Raw genomic sequence first — 6000 nt, 5'->3', positions numbered from 1 at the left:
TTTCCGATTGCATTATTATATTGATTTTTCATACATTTCCATTAATTTTCATTTCATTTTGATTTAATTATTTTGTGTGACATTGTGTTGAAGGCCGAAGTGGAGAAGGGTTCCATGTGAACAGCAGTTGAACATGGGTCAGTCGGTCCTGAGAGATAGGCGAGTGCCGTTCCGAAGGGACGGGCGATGGCCTCCTTCGCCCTCGGCCGATTGAAAGGGAGTCGGCTTCAGATCCCCGAATCCAGAGTGGCGGAGACGGGCACCGCGAGGCGTCCAGTGCGGTAACGCGACCGATCCCGGAGAAGCCGGCGGGAGCCCCGGGGAGAGTTCTCTTTTCTTTGTGAAGGGCAGGGCGCCCTCGAATGGGTTCGCTCTGAGAGAGGGGCCCGCGCCTTGGAAAGTGTCACAGTTCCAGCGGCGTCCTGTCAGCTTTCGCTGGCCCTTGAAAATCCGGGGAGAGAGGGTGTAAATCTCGCGCCAGGCCATACCCATATCCACAGCAGGTCTCCAAGATGAACAGCCTCTGGCATGTTAGAACAATGTAGGTAAGGGAAGTCGGCAAGCCGGATCCGTAACTTCGGGATAAGGATTGGCTTTGAGGGCTGGGCCGGTCGGGCTGGGGCACGAAGCGGGGCTGGGTGCGTGCTGCGGCTGCGAGAGGCGCCTGTGCTCCCCTTCAGGGGGTGCGGGGGGTCAGGCGATTCCAGAGGCGAGCTGGGCCCTTCCTGTGGATCGCCCCAGCTGTGGCGGGCAGAGGCCGTCCATCCCCCCTTGCGGGGATGGCAGCAGCCCATCATCCTGCCTTGGCCAGCGCCTAGCAGCTGACTTAGAACTGGCGCAGACCAGGGGAATCCGACTGTTTAATTAAAACAAAGCATCGCGAAGGCCCGTGACAGGTGTTGCTGGAAATTGGGAACGGAAAAGTATTGGTTGATCTGACCTCAGGACGAATTTCATTGCCTCATAACTTCTGCAATTTAGTGACATCAAAAGAAGAATTGGTTGAAAAAGTATTTCCCCATATTCAAACCAATTATAAGATTCACGATTGGCTGAGCGAACGAGCTATTCTTGCGGCCAAAAACAAAGACGTCTATGAACTTAACAATATTATTCAGTCTAACATTCAAAGTGAGGCAGTCACATACAAGTCCGTCGACGCTGTTGTGGAAGCAGATGAAGCGGTTAATTATCCAACAGAATTTTTGAATTCACTTGATCTGCCAGGGATGCCATCGCACGTACTGCAATTGAAAATCGGCGTGCCAATTATCATGCTGCGAAATATCAACCAGCCAAAGCTTTGCAACGGCACGCGGCTTGCAGTAAAAAGATTAATGACCAACGTCATAGAAGCAACAATCTTGACAGGACCTTTCAAAGGTGAAGATGTCCTCATTCCTCACATTCCTATGATTCCAACGGATACGCCATTTCAATTTAAGAGATTCCAATTCCCAATTTGATTGGCGTTTGCAATCACCATCATTAAAGCTCAGGGCCAATCTTTAGAATTGTGCGGTTTAGGTCTAGACACAGATTGTTTCTCACATGGACAATTATATGTTGCGTGTTCTAGAGTAGGCAAACCAGACAATCTCTATATCTGCACACACAATGGAACAACAAAAAATATTGTATACCCACAAGCATTGTGAAATTAAACATATTAGAAACTTGCACTTTCTCTTTTCTTTCTTTTCCATTTAGCCAGACTGGGCCACAGCAACGCGTGGCGGGGTACAGCTAGTAAAGAATAAAGAAGTGACAGTAACAAAGCACATACCACAAGTGGGTTAGGAATTGGCCAAGCAAGAGGTATTCCACAGAGGAAGTTAATTTAAAAATCAAGATAGTGTCCGCACCATATAAGGCACACACAAAACAGGAATGAGCTTCAGCTGCATGGATGTCCCTTTGGGGAGAGGGGGCGGTATAAAAATCAAAATAAAAGGTATAAAATCGAAATGTGATTACCCTGAATTTTTGCCTCCTCTAGAGACAACCTTGATGGCAAACCTCAGAGTTGTCTACAGACACAGAAGTACTGAAAGATCCACTATCAGAGATCTGGTATTAGGTTCTGACTCTTCCTCCTGCTGCTATTTCAACAGGAAAATAGACTCAACTATTAATATTGTGTAGAGAAACTATCTTGACAGGTGCTCTAAAATTCCCATAGATTCAAAACAGAAAACAGCAATAAAACACATAAAAAAGAATAAATTGCATTGTTTTAGATCAGTGACGTATAGATTTTTCTGAGCCATTAATTACATTTCAGCTCTAAGTGGGATGTTGCACTCTACATTCCAAGACATATTAAAGAAAATAACTAAAATGAGACTTTGGTGATGGATTTAATGATTTCTGATAGCCATCACACTAAAAGCTACAGAATCGTTCACCCTGATAAAACACAGCTTTTGTTTAAAGTACCAAACAAAAATCCACCCAGGAATAACTAGTCACAACAAAAATTTTGATAAGCAAGTTACAGGCAGGGCATTCCAATTTTTTTTGCTTAATATGTTGAAACTCAGACTAAGGATTTGAAGGGCTGTGGTTCTAAAGGATCTTACCTGCAACTAAACAAGCTGGCTGGCCTTTCATATATGTTTCAGGTGTCTTCACTATAAATTAGATCCTATTTTATTCTTTCTTGGTTAGAATGCACAGCATAGAAACCAATCAATAGCTATTTGATAATATTCTTACTTAGGGAAAAGCAAATCAAAGTAATTCAGTCAGAATACTCCATAATGAAAATCAACTGAATTAGCTTCACATCCTAATATTTTTTTTATTGCTAAAACATTTTTTAAAAATGTATTTTCTGATATAAGTGAATTTGTACTGTTTAAATACCCTGCAGTAAGAAGTCTCAGCTGCAATGACATATTTTACTATTAAGATATATTACTTTGTTAAATAAGGAAAAATACCATGGAAGTTTATTGGTGGTGAGAGAAAATCTGTGAATCGTTTAGAACTATTCATGATCCTACATGCTATGATTTACATTATGATCAGAGCTTCATCCAAAGAGATTTTTCTTAAACAATCATCATCCAAAATCTTTTATTGTTTCATATCTTTATTCATGAACTTAGATTCTGCAGTAATCTGCTAAGACAGCTAGTGGTTAACAAAATAACGCTCTCAATATCAAAGTATTCACAATAACCATAGTTTAAATTAGGAAAAAGTAACAACAACAATAAATAACAACCAACCACTGGCAAACACAACCTTAAAATCGATTAACAAATTAAAAATTAGATGCAATCCTCAGTGAACAAATGTTCTTTGGAGCTTTTTTTTTAGCAGCAACTGAAATGAAACCAAAGAAAGAAGAAGCAAGATCTCAACAGCACTTTGAATTGTGCCTGAAAGTTTAGAGTTAGCCAATGCAAAGCTTGTATCAAAGATTTAACATGCTTTTGATATTTAGATGTCTCTTTCTTGGATAGTGCTTCCCCATCAAGAGACACAGGGGCCAACAGAGAATCTCAATGCACAAACGGCAACTCCATCTTCCTTGGGTTCACTTTAAGTCTGTTTTGTCTCATCCAGACTTACAGCTTCCAGTAAACACAGCAAAGTCTCAACTGCATAAGTAGCACAACGTTGTGTGTGTGTGTGCTATAAAGCTAAATATTATCAGCATAATGAAGGTATCCTGCCCCAATGAGCTTTCCCAGCAGCTACATATAAAATATTTGAGGCAAGAAGACTGAATCCAGAAGAGTCCCCAAATGAAATGAATACCAAGTTGACCTCTTTTTCCTCCTACAGAACTGATTGGGTTGCTCTCTAAGGAAGTAATGAAACCATTGAACACTGCTTCCAACCTCCAACCCTTGCAGATAGTCTAGAATACTATGTTTGGTGATATCCACTGGGAGGTATAAAAGGACCAGGAGGGGCATGCTTCTCCAACGGAAGACCGAACAGAGATAATCCACTAGAGTAAGCAGTTGTCACCTCTATCCCAAGCTCAAGTCTGAACTCTGATGAAAATGGGTCAAGATAAACTGCTTCTTCATGGGAACAATGTAGTTGTCTTCTGATGTCACAATAACTTTGCTCCAGAAGGGAAACAATATTATTGTTCAAAACAACTGGATTCATAGTGGGCTTCTTCATCCACAAGACCACCAGAACTTCTTTCAAGGCTGTGCTATCATACTCTCTCAAAGTGAGGTGCTGATGGGTTTCCAGATTGCACTGAGCATGCCCCCATCAGCTCTGCTAAAAGCACTAGGAAAGGCATGGATGAAGCCTGTGTAGAATAGAACTCATTCTAGAGAGCACCCTATTTCTATTTCACTGAGGTTCACTGATCAAAAGACATCTCTGGATGATAATATGCAGACATTACCACAATTACATCACTTTGCCCATGAAGTCAGCTCTGGAAAATCTGAGTGATGTGATCAGCAAAATCCTGGCCAAAGTAGTCACCATGGCCTAGCAGATCTACATGTTATTCCTTTGCTAAAATGGAATTTCCCATTCTTATTAGAAAGCTGGAAAATATTTTGCTCATTCAATGAAAAGAATTGAAGAAACTTTGACTCCCTTGTTCCCCCAGTGTTGGCCTGAATTTGGTTTGTACTTGTGCCTAGTCAGATTCATTTCATACCAGTACTCCAGGCAGTACTCAATTTATTTTATTACGGTTCTGTGGGCATGGCTTGGTGAGCGTGCAGGGGAAAATCTCTATTTCCACCCCACTCCAAGGGAAGGATTCTGTAAAATCCCCATTCCCTCCCCACTCCTGAAAAAAGGATACTGCAAACTCCCCATTCCCTCCCCACCCCTGATATTGTAAAATCTCCATTCCCACCCCACTCTGGGGCCAGCCAGAGGTGGCATTTGCCGGTTCTCTGAACTACTCAAAATTTCTGCTACCGGTTCTCCAGAACCTGTCAGAACCTGCTGAATTTCACCCTTGACTCCAGGGATTTTTACTGTCACTTTCTCCAGCAGCCCCTCAGCAAAGGTGTCTTCCAAGATCAGCTAATAGAAAAAGACAGGTTGAGAGCAATTAAAGGAAACCTCTTACTGCTAGTGGCCAAACAGACAAGATAGAATTGGTCAGCAGATGACTGAGGGCTGTGCAAGCATCTGCTAAAAACATTTGGATCCATTAGACATCAGAGTATCTGAATGGGGTCTTTCATTTTAAAAAGTTGGGTCACAATCAATTTGCCCAGGAAGTAATGTGACTATGGAAAGGGCTAATACCCTCCATATGCCTTTCATGAAACTGCTCCAAGGGAAATACGAAGTCTAACATGTGTATTCCTGTGTGACAAACCTGAGGCTGACCTATGGTCTTTATGCAGGTCATGAATTTTTGAGCTCTCCTAGCCAATAGTGCATGTAGACTGAAACCTCCCAGCACAACAGGTGAGCAAAACCCAACACCAACTCAGATCCCAAGCCCAGAAAGGCAGATAGAAACTTTGTTGGGCAGGATGGTTAAACCAGTAAGTTTCCTGCCTTATCCTATGGCCCAAGCATTCATACTCCATCATTTCAGAAGCAAAGTCCCCAGTCAAGCTGAAGTATCTTTAAAGATCAATAGCATTCCCAACCCAGCCCCACTTGATCTTTACTTTGAGGCTTTGAAACTCTGAGAATGTGTCTACCTCTGCACATCCAAGATTTGCCAGTGGGTATCATGTCTGGCTATTTGTCCACAAAACGCTCAGAAAATAACCAAAATCTATAGCAAATGAATGTTTGTGATCAGCAATTTGAGGCCAAGGTCACTAGAGTGAAAATGAGATCATCGATGAAATGTTTTCCTTTGTTCTGAAATGGACTGTATGGTGCTCCTCTCAACTCTATCTCAATCTAACACAAAGAACAATGAACAGGTTTCCCTTGTATTCCTGTAGGTCCAGGCCCTTTCCATCATAACGTCCTCCCAATTTCCCCACCAACCAGCCAAGATCAGCTAGCAGAGCCACTCAAGATAACTAACAT

This window comes from Natrix helvetica (assembly GCF_964273705.1).
Source record: "Natrix helvetica genome assembly, chromosome: 1".
In the NCBI taxonomy this organism is placed as follows: Eukaryota; Metazoa; Chordata; class Lepidosauria; order Squamata; family Natricidae; genus Natrix; species Natrix helvetica.
This window is presented reverse-complemented; position numbering follows the sequence as displayed.